The sequence below is a fragment of the Thalassophryne amazonica genome, chromosome 13 (genome assembly GCF_902500255.1).
Source record: "Thalassophryne amazonica chromosome 13, fThaAma1.1, whole genome shotgun sequence".
Lineage (NCBI taxonomy): Eukaryota > Metazoa > Chordata > Actinopteri > Batrachoidiformes > Batrachoididae > Thalassophryne > Thalassophryne amazonica.
In genome coordinates, this window is record NC_047115.1 from 25,118,129 (window position 1) to 25,134,911 (window position 16,783).

The window sequence follows — 16,783 nt, forward strand, 5'->3', positions numbered from 1 at the left end:
ATTTAAAGGTGTCTAAATTACAACCCAAATTCCACTGAAGTTGGGACGTTGTGTAAAATTTAAATAAAAACAGAATACAATGATTTGCAAATCCTCTTGAACCTATATTTAATTGAATACATGACAAAGACAAGATATTTAATGTTCAAATTGATAAACTTTATTGTTTTTGTGCAAATATTTGCTCGTTTTGAAATGGATGCCTGCAACACGTTTCAAAAAAGCTGAGACAGTGGTATGTTTACCACTGTGTTACATCTATTATCATAAGACCTGCTTGGTTCATTTTTGGATTTGTAGTCTGATCTTCCTGGGTTGTAATCTATAATTGGGTGCTCGTCCAACTCCCTTTCAATTAGCTCATCTAATGGTTTGTCAAATCTTTGGTCAGCTAGAGTGTTTCTAATTGTGTTCAATGTTCTGTCAGGTGTTCTTCCTGGAGCACACTGAGACAGATGATACCAAGTACCTTCCTTGGTTTCCACCTGTACTGAGTGTGAGTTTGCCTTTATCACTTTGTGTGGATCAGTCCACCTTGGTTCTGTCCACTTGTTCTTAGTGACCTTCAACCACATCCAATCTCTTGGATCTACTTTATTCCCCGCAGGCCCCTGTGGAGAATTGCCTTCTCGTTGCTGCACCTGGAACAAGAGCGAGGCTACCAATGCAGTTAGCAGCAAATAATAGGTAGTGTGTTGTATTTGGCTGACATCTAGGGGCATCCCCCTTATGCCAGTGGCAGCTGGGTTGGGAAAAGTCCAATACAAAGCCCTGTGGCAGAGAAGTGTATGTGTATTGCTTTCCCAAATATGTGAATGCAAAAAATCTTTGGAGTTGAACCGACAGAGGAACACAAAAGAACACATTTGCCAGATCAATTACTGTGAAGAACTTATGTTTTGGTGTCAGTAATGACAAAGCTGTGTACGGATTAGGAACAGGTAGGCACTTTGTCTGAATGATGTCATTAATACGTCTCAAATCGTGCACCATGCGGTATTTGTCTGTGTTTGGAACAGGTAAAATAGGAGTGTTGTAGTCAGATTCGGTCTCGATCAAAACACCAGAGTCAATTAGCCCTTCACTGGTGGTCTTCATGCCTTGTGCAGCCACATCTGAAATGGGATCCTGTGGAATCTAAACAGGTGGACCATGTTGGACCTCACAGGAAATGTGGTAATTTTAGCTGCTTCTTCCAGTACCACACTTTCATTTCTGGTGGCACAGGCTGCCACCACAGTGCACGCATCACCCAATGCTAAATACATACCTCCTGTGAGGTCTTCCAATTGCCTGATCTAGGGGCTAGCACCACCAGACAGGGGCGGTAGCCTGTCTTTGATTGCAAACATGTCACATGTTCTCCAGGCTTGATAGACCTGGCGTCCTCTTACTCCTTCAAACAATGGTGCATTCAGAGGATTTTTGTAAATCAAATTCACTTAATGCAGTGTTTTAGCCTTTTGTCTAGTCACCATGGGATGGCTTACAGCTCTCAGGCTGTGATGGAAATTTTGCTGGACTCTAATGCCTCATGGGTGTGTTTATCACTATTTACCACTAGGGATCAGCAGTTGGCCATTTAAGATCTAACGTCAATGTTTTGAGACTCCAGTCGTCATTTTGATCAGCTTCCTCCCCCTCTTTGTCCTCATCTGTTAGATGTATGAGATCTAACTCCTCCTGTCTTTGTGGTTTGTATAATCTGTACACCTTTGGACCCTTTATTTTAACCACTCCAGAAATAGGGGGTGGACTTCCACATTGGTCAACGTCCTCTCTGTCTGAGTCAGTTTTGTATTGTTTCATGTGTTTGAGACATTGCTTCTCTAATTTATGATACATGTACTTTCTCCTCATGTTTATGCTTGTTGTGTCATCTTACTTGTCTGAGAAATTTATGCAAGTCAGGGTCAAGCAAGTCTCCCCCATAAGTTCCACCTTCCCATCCTGTCAAGTCATATCTGTCATCATCACTTTCTGAATCCTCCTTCCTGCTTGTTTTTTCTTTCTGTTTCCCTTGGGCTGATGGACCCTGCAGAGTAGAGGATCTTATTGGGCCTCTAGCAGAACCCGAGATGCCCCTCAGGCAGTGGCGGCTGGCCCATAGGGGGATGTCTATCTCGGCTTTCAGTGCTTACCAGTCGAGTGAGTATAAAAGAACTTGTGGAGAGCTGGACATGTCCCAACTTGTCCTCTAACACTCCGAAACGGAGGTGTTCCTTTGTCTCGCTTCATCAGCGAATCGGTCGTGACACGCGAAGCCTCCGCGCGGCTTTCCATGACAAAATCTCTTGTTAAAAGTGAAATCTGCCGGAAAATGGCTGATGTCCAGCTCTTGTGATAACAAGAGAAAGAGCACACGACGGTCTCGTATCCACAGAGCCATCATCTTAGAAATGGTCCAGTGGTTTGTGCCGCATCGTCGCAGCTCACAGCGTGGCGCACCGACCGTCCTTAAAGGGGTCCTTAAACCTGTAGTTAAAGTCCTTATTCTCTGTGAAGCCTGTAAAATTTTCACTGAAAGCCAGATAAATTTGTTGAATGGTTTCTAGGTGCCAGTCTCTAACAGCTTCTGAAAAAATTCTGATGGAAAAAAGTCCTTTTCATTCCGCCATTTCCAGACAATGAAAATCCGACGAGGGGGCGGGACCACTCCTTCCACAAGGCGTGCTCACAGGCGAATGACGTCACCGACAGGCGTGGAAAAACTCACGCATGCGCACGAGGGTTCAAGCATGTCTGACGTAAAAACATATGAATGAAATCCATATAGTTTTTGAAAAAATAAAAAGGTACGATACTTTATGGACAGACCTCGTACGTGACGCTGCAGCTGTCAGTCAGTCAGGAAGAGATGATGGTGACGACGACGTTTGGGTTATATTTAAGTTGAAGAACTCTTCGGAGGTTTAAAACGGGACAAAACTAATCAAATCAATGACTCCAAAGTTTGGCGGGGATCCTTTTGGAGGCGCACATCAGATCGTTCTCGTGGTTTAATGACAATTGCACATCCCGGTTGGAGGAGAGACGTTTGTCTGACTCGTTATAAACCCTGTCAGGCTTCATTCACACTGTCAGCGCGCACACGTCACGGAGGCTGCTGATCTGCGCGGACGGAAAGTAGCGCATCCACCTCTTCAGCTCAGGTGAGCTGACGAGATGCTCGGATTTATTCCTGAATGTTGCTCCTGGTGTGGAAACGAGGGTGAAAATTTAAGATAAAACGAATGAGTGATTTTTTTTTTTTTTTTTTTTTTTTTTTTTTTTTTAGGGGATCAAAGCTGTGATCTTTATTGGGACAGCAGACCAGTTAGAATGGTAATAGGGGAGGCCGGGCTGTTTGTAACTGTGTTCAAAGCTGCTGGTATTTTGATTTCACTTTACACGTTATGAGGATCAGTCCACAGAAGTGAAATATTCTTTGGAGTATTCCACACTCTAAAACAAATTATTTGCTCAGTTTAAAAACAAAACAAAACAAAACCCTAAAATAGCAATTTGCATGTTTTTTTTTTAAAGAAATTCTAACTCAGCCACTGAGTTCACACAAGACACTTATAGTCAGACAAACCCAAGTTTAGCAACGCGTTTAATTAAGTAGTTTTGTATACTTCATTTGCTTTGTCCTCTACACTGTTAATTAATTTTAACCAATTTAATTTAAAGGTTTTGGTGTTATTAGTTAGTCAAGTTATTTAATTTAAGTTTTTCAAGCTTCTTTAGTTTGCCTCCATTCCACTCAGTAATGTTCATGCAAAATATTACCTTAATTTTCTCTCTCTCACACTCTCACTGTCTCACACACACACTCTCTCTCTCTCACTCTCACACACCTCTCTCTCACTCACTCACACACACACACACACACACAAACATTTTGTCTCTCTCTCTCTCACTCACGCACTTTCTCTCTCTCTCTCTCTCTCTCTCTCTCTCTCTCTCTCTCTCTCTCTCTCTCTCTCTCGGAAGGTGATGTGAACATTGTCGTATGTACATAATGTTCTTCTGTCAATTGAAGAATTTTTCCATATTTTGAAAGAGTGTAAATTTGGTGATATTTTCTATTTTGTTAAGGTCGGTGTCATTGTGAACCCCAGGATCTGTTTGTCTGAAGATAATGGCAGTGCAGTGCAGTTTGGTGTACTATGTGTGTAATTGGTGTCAAATGGTGAAATGTTCTTTGCTCAAGAACTTGAGTGTTGTATTTGATACTGTTCCTTTCCAAAGTAGAAATGGGGCCTAATATAGCTGTAAATGTATCAGCAGGACAGCGTCTCCACCTCAGTGCCGAGATATCACCTTGAGTTTCAGGTAATCACCTCTACAACATATATCTGTGTTCAGATAAGTACTCACCTTTCCTGCTTCAGTGTGACAAGAGGTGGAGGCGGCTTTGCCCCTCTCATCTACCGGGTGCGGTCGCATCCCACCCTGTGTGTTTGTGTTCTTTCCCGCCAGCAGTACCGGATCCGACGAGCGGAGGCAGTGGCCACCTGGGAATTCGGGACTTGGCGGTTCCAGTACTTCTGGGTTTCGGTGGCAGAGGAGATCTGGGTGGTTCCGGTTCAACTAGGACGGACGTCTCCTACCTTCGGGCCTGCCCACAAGACACCAGCAGATTTCGGCTTACATCTCCAAATTGCTAATTGTTGTATCAGTTGTGCTATTTTCACAACAGTAAAACTTGTTCTTACTTTTCTCCATTGTCCGTTCATTGCGCCCCCTGTTGTGGGTCCGTGTACCTACACTTTCACAACAAAATGGTTAACTTTATCTGTAAAACTGCTGGTTTTGAGAAGGACATAAAATGATTATTGTGGAATTGTAGTAATTTTCTGACTGTTCACTTGAATGCTTGTACTGGACAAGGCAAGGGAATCTGTTGGCACAGCAGCCCCACCAAGACTGTTTTTCACCAGCTGCCACTGCCCTCAGGCCACCACCTGTTGGGAAAGTGTAGTGACACGGACCCACAACAGGGGGCGTAAATGAAACGGACAATGAAAGAGTCGAATATGAACACTTTACTGTTGTGAATGAGCACAACCACAATACAGAGGAATGTGAAATTTTGCAAACAGTCAATCACAAGGGTGACGTGTGGGCAGGCTCGAGGATAGAAGACGTCTGTCCTGAGAAGAACCGGAACCACACGATTTCCTCCGCCACCGAACCCGGAGAATACTGGAGCCGCCAAGTCCCGAGTCCCCAGGTGGCCACCGTCTCCGAATGTCGGATCTGGTACTGCTGGCAAGAAGCAGAAACAACAAAATGTGGGTGTGTGTACACCCAGTAACAGCAATGGTGAAGATTCCACCTCCACCTCTCATCCACACTCGTGCAGCTCCTGTCACACAGCACTTATCTGGTGGGGTGTAAAGCGAAGCTGTCGCCGGTCACGCCAATCTCCAGATAGTGCACTCGACAGGAAAAAACAGCTGCAAAAACTGAGTTTACTAGACACAGTTATTTATACGGCTGAGATCGTTACCTTCACAAGTCGATGATATCTCGGCAACGAGGTGGAGATGACGTCCGGGTTTTATGGAGTAGCATGATGAAGTGTTGATGGGTGACAGCTGTCATGAGATGATGAGTGACAGCTGTCACCCCCGGCTGTGTCCGTGACGGCAGCGCCCTCTAGTGCCTGAAGCCCGCACTCCAGGCAGGGCGCCATCTGGTGGTGGTGGGCCAGCAGTACCTCCTCTTCAGGCGGCCCACACAACACCACCAATATCTCCCTGGGGAGACGGTGGAGGACCCAGAGGACCCTCACGGCTGACCAATCCTGGAGTCTCCTCACAGTCCATCAGTCTAGTCACTAGAATTGGAGCTTGGACAGGCAGTGGGCCATTTTGAATTGCCATAGCATTATTATAAGGTGGTGAGTCAATGGGTTAGGGTAACCCTAACCCTAACCCTAACCCTAACCCTAACCACTGAACTGTCAACACCTCTGGAGAAATAAGAAACATTTGTCTCCCAACTTTGTCAAACAGGTAAATTGAAATTATTTAAATGACATAAATACACACCAAATGATGAATAGCTAGGTGTTGTATGTAAATTACTAAGCTGCTGGAAATGAACAGGATAAAGTGTTCAAATTGAAATCACTTAAAAGTGCAAACAGTAAGTACACAGCCTGGATTTACTGTATATGAGTAAAATATTGTGAAGCAACATGATAATGTCACTGAGATGAAAAAAGTTTTTACATTAATGACAGTAAATTAATATGAATTAAAAATAGAATGTTCCTGTTATCCAGGCAGCAGGTGATAAAACAAAACAGAAACTTTCTTCTATTTGGTAACACTTTCATAACGCCACAATCAATCAGCTTGTAAAAAAAAAAAAAAAAAAAAAAAAAGTGTCTGGTCCCTTTAAAAAAAAATGTACTTTGAGTGCATTTGGGTTTCCATTTATTTAAAATCAGAATACCAGAAAAAAACATCAACGATAGCACTTTTGCTCAAACTGTTGAGTAGCATAGATGATGTGCATGTAGCTTTAAATATCAGACATGTTTCCATGGTAACCAGACAACAATTCATCTGCTGACGTCGGAGCAGCAAACTGACGTTGCTGTGAGAAAACAGACAGACTTTAAATTCAGAAACACATCAACCACTGAACTGTCAACACCTTTGGAGAAATAAGAAACATTTGTCTCCCAACTTTGTCAAACAGGTAAATTGAAATGATTTAAATGACATAAATACACACCAAATTATTGTATATAAATTACTAAGCTGCTGTAAATGAACAGAATAAGGTGTGCAAATTGAAATCACTTAATCAAAAGTGCAAACAATAAGTACACAGCCTATTTCCATCTGGATTTACTGTATCTGAGAAAAAATATTGTGAAGCAACATGATAATATCACTGAAATAAAACAAGTTTTTACATTAATGACAGTAAATTAACATGAATTAAAAACACAATGTTCCTGTTGTCCAGATAGCAGGAGGGGGAAAAAAACAAACAAACAGAAAGCAGCTTAGTTTCTTTTCACAGCTACATTTTATTTATAATAGCACATTATTTTAATGTTGGCACACTAAACATGTATGGAATAATGCTGAAGGCAATTAGGATTAAAACAGAATGTGAATAAAATATAAATTGGCCATTACAAAGTGTTGGAGAGACACATAGAGATGTGTTTGTTTCTGAAGTTGTCTCATCATGTCATTTCATTTGTCATGACATAAACTAAAAAATAAATTTCTTTAAATTTTTTGCTCATGTTCAGTGGATTTCACCTTGTAATTTGCCATCAGAACTCTGAGCTCAAGTAAGGTAAAAACAAACTTATTTCTCAACTTTTCCACATTTATCAGAGGTGATTTTTCCTACTCTGGAAAAATATCTATTTTAAGTATCATTTATGAAAACAACATCAGGATCTGATCAAGACTGACCCTGACTTAAATCTAAAGCTGTCTAATTTGAAAAATTAGGCTTCACTAACATTGAGCCTATACAAATGATAATTCATCCAGTTAATGTAATGGCCTCTTTGCATTACACATGTTTGTATTTGGACCAGTTCATTGTATTCAAAACACCTTCAAAATAAACCTTTACACAATTAGTTCAAATGCATAGGTTCAGTGGTCAAATACTGCATGTGTTTGTGTTTTTCTCTTTTATATGATCAGGTTTCATCTCTGCTTACTATAACCTGGCACTGAATTTCATTTTTTCAGTAATTTGCAGTAAAATTATGAAAATGTTTGCTTTTGTCCCAGAAGGCACCTTCGTAATGTTTTGGTTGTGCATTCAGATTAGATCTCAGTTTACATATACAAATTAAATGGGCCTTAAAGATTTGCACAGTGTTGCACATGTGCAGAAGGGGCAGAAAAAAAATCCCAAAGACAAAACCACTCCTGTTCTTTCAAATATGTGCAGAACATGACCTCTGCTGTGTGTTTCATGTAACTACAGGTTCCCGTCTGGTACTTTGTGAATTTCTCAGAAAACAGATTCGTGATTTTTCTATAGTTGTGAAGGTGTAGAATCTGCACCTCTCCACAAGGGCGGCGCTGTAAATCTAAAAATTTTGTTAAGAATTTTGGCTGAAATTTGTCAACATGTTTTGCACAGATGATCTTTACATTAGGGAATATTTGAATTTTGAGGAAGTTCCAAATTTGCCTCAATTATCCCTTTTTCTTTAACATTGTGAAATTGGATTCTTTCAGGAGTTCCCTTAATGACATCTTAAACTCAATAAATAACTAGAAGCACTCGGAGAGCGCAAACCTCCGCCAAGGCCATAGGGTCACTGACGTCACATGGAATACCCTTTGGCAAAGAGACTTATTCCACGTCGTTTCACGCGTCTACTGTCATGTTTCAGATTCAGTGGTTAAACCCTTAGATCTTCAGCAAATGTATTTATAAAGAGAAACTGCATGAACTACACAAGGTTTTTTATTTTCTAATAACAAGTTTATTCAATGACGAGAACCAAATGCTAAATTATTGTTGTGTCGTAAATTAATTTTTGTTCAGCTTTTGTGACCCATCTTCATGAAGTTAGATGCAAAAATGTTGAAATTGGCCCTATCCTGCAATGATAAAGAATCTGTTGTGTGGGCCGCTGAAGAGGAGGTACTGCTGGCCCACCACCACCAGAGGGCGCCCTGCCTGGAGTGCGGGCTCCAGGCACCAGAGGGCGCTGCCGCCGACGAAGGCTGTCAGGGTGACAGCTGTCACCCATTACTAGACACAGCTGACTGCACTCAGAACGGAGTATATCAGCAGGACAGCGTCTCCACCTCAGTGCCGAGATATCGCCTTGAGATTAAGGTAACCTTCTTTGCTAGTATATATATTGAGGACTCTGATAAACCTTGCTAAACCATTTCAGGACAGCTGATTACAGAAAGCACCTTGCTTGGATAAGTACTCACCTTCCTGCTTCATTATTACAAGAGGTGGAGGCGGCTTCTCCCCTCTCCGTCTACTGGGTGCTGTCGCATCCATACCTGTGTGTTTGTGCTCTTTCCCGCCAGCAGTACCGGATCCGACGAGCGAAGGCAGTGGCCACCTGGGAATTCGGGACTTGGCGGTTCCAGTACTCCTGGTTTTCGGTGGCAGAGGAAATCTGGGTGGTTCCGGTTCGACTGGGACGGACGTCTCCTACCTTCGAGCCTGCCCACACAACACCAGCAGATTTCGACTTACAACTCTAAAGTATTAATTGTTGTATTGGTTGTGCCCTGTTCACAACAGTAAAACTTGTTATTTCACCTTTCTCTATTGTCCGTTCATTGCGCCCCCTGTTGTGGGTCCGTGTACCTACACTTTCACAACAGGATATCTCGGCCAGCGTCATGGATCCCGAGGGGCGTCAACCGGCTGTTGAACGGCCAATGGAAGAACAGGGCGCAGCGGCGGCTTCGGGAGGGGTAATCGGTGAGTTGCAGCGGATCCTCACCGCTTTCACCACTCGGATCGATTTTATGACCGAGCAGCACGTTCTCCTAAACCGCAGGGTGGAGGCTCTCGCCGCACAAATGGAAGCGCGCCCTCCGGGCGCCGCTGCGGCTCTCCCTCCCGAGGACCCTGCGTGTGAGAATGACGTTCCACTGGTTGTTCAACGGCCCCTTCCTCCGTCCCCTGAAGCATACATAAGCCCTCCAGAACCGTACGACGGCTGTGTGGAGACGTGCGCGGACTTCCTTATGCAATGTTCGCTCGTCTTCGCTCAGCGTCCCGTGATGTACGCAGCTGATGCTAGCAGGGTAGCTTATGTAATCAACCTGCTTCGCGGGGAGGCACGCGCTTGGGCTACAGCGCTCTGGGAACAGAGCTCACGGCTCCTTCAGTCATACGACGGGTTTGTACGGGAGCTCAGAACTGTGTTCGATCATCCCAACAGAGGAGAGTCCGCTTCAACCGCATTACTGTCCATACGACAGGGACGTCGGAGCGCAGCTGCCTATGCAGTCGCCTTCCGCATCGCGGCAGCGAGATCCGGCTGGAATAGCACTGCCCTCCGCGCTGCCTTTGTAAATGGATTGTCTCTGGTCCTAAAAGAGCACCTGGTGGCTAAAGACGAACCGCGGGATTTAGACGGGCTCATTGATCTGGTCATACGGCTTGACAACCGGTTAGAGGAACGTCGCCGGGAGCGAGGCGAAGGGCGTGGCCAGGCACGGGTCGTCCCTCTCCCTTCCGGGTCCGATCGAGTTCCGCCGTCCCCACGCTCCTCTGTTCCGGCGCTCCGTGCGCTTACGGCTCCCCCTGCTGTCGAAGCTATGGACACGAGCAGGGCAACATTTAGGGCACCTGAAGCACAAAGGAGGCGGGCCCACGGAGCTTGTTATGTTTGTGGCTCGAGTGAGCATATGGCAAACGATTGCCCCGAGCGGTTAAACACCGACGCCGGCCCCTAGAGACTGGGCCAGGGGTGGGCCAAAACATGCACGTGGGACACACCCACATTGCTACACGACTCCCAGTCACGATCCTATATGAGGATTCAACCCTGAAAGCCCCAGCACTGGTGGACACGGGCTCTGAGGGGAATCTGCTTGACAGCAGATGGGCCAGGGAGATAGGGCTCCCTCTGGTGGCTCTTACCTCGCCTGTGCAGGTTCGGGCACTAGATGGCTCCCTACTCCCACCAATCACGCACAAGACACCTCCAGTAACTCTGGTGGTGTCAGGTAACCACCGGGAGGTGATCGAGTTCTTCGTGACTCAGGCCACCTCCCGTGTGGTTTTAGGGTTTCCATGGATGCTGAAGCACAATCCCCGGATTGATTGGCCGTCCGGGGTAGTGGTACAGTGGAGCGAAACCTGCCATCGGGAGTGTCTCGGTTCCTCGGTTCCTCCTGGCTCCCAAGCTAAGGAGGAGGTCCGAGTCCCGCCCAATCTGAAGGCGGTGCCAGCGGAGTACCATGACCTCGCTGACGTGTTCAGCAAGGATCTGGCCCTCACGCTACCTCCCCACCGCCCGTATGATTGTGCCATTGATTTGGTTCCAGGCAGTGAGTTTCCGTCCAGTAGGCTGTACAACCTCTCACGGCCGGAACGCGAATCCATGGAGACCTACATCCGGGACTCTTTAGCTGCCGGGTTGATCCGGAATTCCACCTCACCGATGGGCGCAGGTTTCTTTTTTGTGGGTAAAAAGGATGGCGGGCTTCGTCCATGCATTGATTATAGGGGGTTGAACGAGATCACGGTTCGCAATCGATACCCGTTGCCCTTGTTAGATTCGGTGTTCACCCCCCTGCATGGAGCCAAGATGTTCACCAAGCTGGATCTTAGGAATGCGTATCATTTGGTTCGGATTCGGAAGGGAGACGAGTGGAAGACGGCATTCAACACCCCCTTAGGTCATTTTGAGTACCTGGTCATGCCGTTCGGTCTCACTAATGCTCCCGCGACCTTCCAAGCGTTGGTAAACGATGTCTTGCGGGACTTCCTGCACCGGTTCGTCTTCGTGTATCTAGACGATATACTCATCTTTTCCCCGGATCCTGAGACTCATGTCCGGCATGTCCGTCAGGTCCTGCAGCGGTTGTTGGAGAACCGTCTGTTTGTGAAGGGCGAGAAGTGTGAGTTCCACCGCACTTCTTTGTCCTTCCTGGGGTTTATCATCTCCTCTAACTCCGTCGCCCCGGATCCGGCCAAGGTTGCGGCGGTGAGAGATTGGCCCCAACCCACTAGCCGTAGGAAGCTGCAACAGTTCCTCGGCTTCGCTAATTTCTACAGGAGGTTCATCAAGGGCTACAGTCAGGTAGTTAGCCCCCTGACAGCCCTGACCTCTCCAAAAGTTCCCTTCACCTGGTCGGACCGGTGCGAGGCCGCGTTCAAGGAGTTGAAACGGCGCTTCTCGTCTGCACCAGTTCTGGTGCAGCCCGATCCTAGCCGCCAGTTAGTGGTTGAAGTGGATGCCTCGGACTCAGGGATAGGAGCGGTGCTCTCCCAGAGCGGGAGGACCGATAAGGTCCTTCACCCGTGTGCCTATTTTTCTCGCAGGTTGACCCCCGCTGAACGGAATTATGACGTCGGCAATCGGGAACTCCTTGCTGTGAAAGAGGCCCTCGAAGAGTGGAGACATCTGTTGGAGGGAACAGCCGTGCCATTCACGGTTTTCACTGACCATCGGAACCTGGAGTACATCAGGACCGCTAAGCGTCTGAACCCCAGGCAAGCCCGCTGGTCATTGTTCTTTGGCCGTTTTGACTTCCGGATTACCTACCGCCCCGGGACCAAGAACCAGCGATCGGATGCATTGTCCCGGGTGCACGAAGAGGAGGTCAGAACGGAACCGTCGGATCCCCCGGATCCCATCATCCCGGAGTCCGCTATCGTGGCCGCCCTCACCTGGGACGTGGAGAAGACCGTCCGGGAGGCCCTGACCCGTGTCCCGGACCCCGGAGACGGACCAAAGAACAAACTATACGTCCCACCAGAGGCCAGGGCCGCAGTCCTAGACTTCTGTCACGGTTCTAAGCTCTCCTGTCACCCAGGGGTGCGAAGGACCGTGGCAGTCGTCCGGCAACGCTTCTGGTGGGCATCCCTGGAGACCGACGTCCGGGACTACGTCCAGGCTTGTACCACCTGTGCCAGGGGCAAGGCCAATCATCAGAAGACCTCAGGGCAGCTACAGCCACTGCCCGTGCCTCATCGCCCCTGGTCCCATATCGGCCTGGACTTCGTCACGGGTCTCCCGCCGTCCCAGGGAAACACCGTCGTCTTCACGATAGTGGACCGTTTCTCCAAGGCGGCCCACTTCGTGGCCCTCCCGAAGCTCCCTACGGCCCAGGAGACAGCGGACCTCCTGGTCCACCACGTCGTCCGTCTGCATGGCATACCATCAGACATCGTCTCCGATCGCGGTCCCCAGTTCACCTCACATGTCTGGAGGAGCTTCTGCCGGGAACTGGGGGCCTCGGTCAGCCTTTCGTCCGGGTACCACCCCCAGACCAACGGGCAAGCAGAGCGGGCCAACCAAGAACTGGAGCAGACACTACGCTGTGTGACAGCCGCGCACCCGACGGCCTGGAGTACCCACCTGGCCTGGATCGAGTACGCCCACAACAGCCAAGTGTCATCAGCCACCGGCCTCTCCCCGTTTGAGGTGTGCTTGGGGTATCAGCCCCCCTTGTTTCCGGTGGTCGAGGGAGAGGTCGGTGTGCCCTCGGTCCAGGCCCACCTACGGAAGTGCCGTCGGGTGTGGCGTGCTGCCCGCTCTGCTTTGTTGAAGGCCCGGACGAGGGCGAAGAAACATGCAGACCGGCGGCGGGCCCCGGCCCCCACGTACCGTCCTGGGCAGGCAGTGTGGTTGTCCACCAAGGACATTCCCCTTCAAGTGGACTCCCCCAAGCTCCAAGAACGGTACATCGGTCCCTTCAAGGTTGTCAAAGTCATCAATCCCGCCGCAGTGAGGCTTCAGCTTCCGGCCTCACTGCGGATACACCCAGTATTCCACGTCTCCCGGATAAAGCCCCATCACACCTCACCCCTCTGCACCCCGGGTCCGGCACCACCTCCTGCCCGGATCATCGACGGGGAACCGGCTTGGACCGTGCGCCGGCTCCTCGATGTCCGTCGAATGGGCCGGGGTTTTCAGTACCTGGTGGACTGGGAGGGGTACGGCCCCGAGGAGCGCTCCTGGGTGAAGAAGGGCTTCATCCTGGACCCGGCCCTCCTGGCCGACTTCTACCGACGCCATCCGGACAAGCCCGGCCGTGCGCCAGGAGGCGCCCGTTGAGGGGGGGGTCCTGTTGTGTGGGCCGCTGAAGAGGAGGTACTGCTGGCCCACCACCACCAGAGGGCGCCCTGCCTGGAGTGCGGGCTCCAGGCACCAGAGGGCGCTGCCGCCGACGAAGGCTGTCAGGGTGACAGCTGTCACCCATTACTAGACACAGCTGACTGCACTCAGAACGGAGTATATCAGCAGGACAGCGTCTCCACCTCAGTGCCGAGATATCGCCTTGAGATTAAGGTAACCTTCTTTGCTAGTATATATATTGAGGACTCTGATAAACCTTGCTAAACCATTTCAGGACAGCTGATTACAGAAAGCACCTTGCTTGGATAAGTACTCACCTTCCTGCTTCATTATTACAAGAGGTGGAGGCGGCTTCTCCCCTCTCCGTCTACTGGGTGCTGTCGCATCCATACCTGTGTGTTTGTGCTCTTTCCCGCCAGCAGTACCGGATCCGACGAGCGAAGGCAGTGGCCACCTGGGAATTCGGGACTTGGCGGTTCCAGTACTCCTGGTTTTCGGTGGCAGAGGAAATCTGGGTGGTTCCGGTTCGACTGGGACGGACGTCTCCTACCTTCGAGCCTGCCCACACAACACCAGCAGATTTCGACTTACAACTCTAAAGTATTAATTGTTGTATTGGTTGTGCCCTGTTCACAACAGTAAAACTTGTTATTTCACCTTTCTCTATTGTCCGTTCATTGCGCCCCCTGTTGTGGGTCCGTGTACCTACACTTTCACAACAGAATCCTTAAAAAATTTACTGGATCCGGATCATTACCAAAATTTAATGACTTCTAAGTTAGGCCAAGATACACCCCTGGTAAAAATTTCATTGAAATCCGTTGAGGGCTTTTTTGAGTAATCCTGCTAACAAACCAACCAACCAACAAACTAACGGACGTGACCGAAAACATAACCTCCTTGGCGGAGGTAAATATCCTGCTGAATTCAGACTTAAAATTCATTTTAATCCACTGGCAGAGCGACATACACTCTGAGTGTCCTGTTATTTTCTTGCCATTAAAGGTGAGCTATTTTGTGCACAGTATTAAATTTGTTGTTACTTTTCTTCAGGGGTTTATCCAAAGATCCTCTGCCCAACGCTTACCCACTAGACCATCACCTCCACCACAAAACAGACTACAGGGACATTAAAACCAGGCGAAGGTTGGTTGTTATTATTCAGCTGATTATTATTATTATTATATTTATATTATATTATATTATTATTATTATTCAGCCATGTTCTGTCCAAGTGCTTTTCTAGTTTTTACATTGAAATTTTAGCTTGAATTGTCTTTGTAGATCATTTAACTTTACTTAAAGTGTTTCATTTTTCACATTAGTTCTATTTGATTAGAACTAGTTGATTAGTTGCATTTAATCTATTATTAGACTCTATTGGTTTTGCTCAAAAAGTAAATGAGTCCACCCACCACTTTAATCATATCTTAGATCTTGTTCTGACTTATGGTATGGAAATAGAAGACTTAACAGTATTCCCTGAAAACTCCCTTCTGTCTGATCATTTCTTAATAACATTTACATTTACTCTGATGGACTACCCAGCAGTGGGGAATAAGTTTCATTACACTAGAAGTCTTTCAGAAAGCGCTGTAACTAGGTTTAAGGATATGATTCCTTCTTTATGTTCTCTAATGCCATATACCAACACAGTGCAGAGTAGCTACCTAAACTCTGTAAGTGAGATAGAGTATCTCGTCAATAGTTTTACATCCTCATTGAAGACAACTTTGGATGCTGTAGCTCCTCTAAAAAAGAGAGCTTTAAATCAGAAGTGCCTGACTCCGTGGTATAACTCACAAACTCGTAGCTTAAAGCAGATAACCCGTAAGTTGGAGAGGAAATGGCGTCTCACTAACTTAGAAGATCTTCACTTAGCCTGGAAAAAGAGTCTGTTGCTCTATAAAAAAGCCCTCCGTAAAGCTAGGACATCTTTCTACTCATCACTAATTGAAGAAAACAAGAACAACCCCAGGTTTCTTTTCAGCACTGTAGCCAGGCTGACAAAGAGTCAGAGCTCTATTGAGCTGATTATTCCATTAACTTTAACTAGTAATGACTTCATGACTTTCTTTGCTAACAAAATTTTAACTATTAGAGAAAAAATTACTCATAACCATCCCAAAGACGTATTGTTATCTTTGGCTGCTTTCAGTGATGCCGGTATTTGGTTAGACTCTTTCTCTCCGATTGTTCTGTCTGAGTTATTTTCATTAGTTACTTCATCCAAACCATCAACATGTTTATTAGACCCCATTCCTACCAGGCTGCTCAAGGAAGCCCTACCATTATTTAATGCTTCGATCTTAAATATGATCAATCTATCTTTGTTAGTTGGCTATGTACCACAGGCTTTTAAGGTGGCAGTAATTAAACCATTACTTAAAAAGCCATCACTTGACCCAGCTATCTTAGCTAATTATAGGCCAATCTCCAACCTTCCTTTTCTCTCAAAAATTCTTGAAAGGGTAGTTGTAAAACAGCTAACTGATCATCTGCAGAGGAATGGTCTATTTGAAGAGTTTCAGTCAGGTTTTAGAATTCATCATAGTACAGAAACAGCATTAGTGAAGGTTACAAATGATCTTCTTATGGCCTCGGACAGTGGACTCATCTCTGTGCTTGTTCTGTTAGACCTCAGTGCTGCTTTTGATACTGTTGACCATAAAATTTTATTACAGAGATTAGAGCATGCCATAGGTATTAAAGGCACTGCGCTGCGGTGGTTTGAATCATATTTGTCTAATAGATTACAATTTGTTCATGTAAATGGGGAATCTTCTTCACAGACTAAAGTTAATTATGGAGTTCCACAAGGTTCTGTGCTAGGACCAATTTTATTCACTTTATACATGCTTCCCTTAGGCAGTATTATTAGACGGTATTGCTTAAATTTTCATTGTTACGCAGATGATACCCAGCTTTATCTATCCATGAAGCCAGAGGACACACACCAATTAGCTAAACTGCAGGATTGTCTTACAGACATAAAGACATGGATGA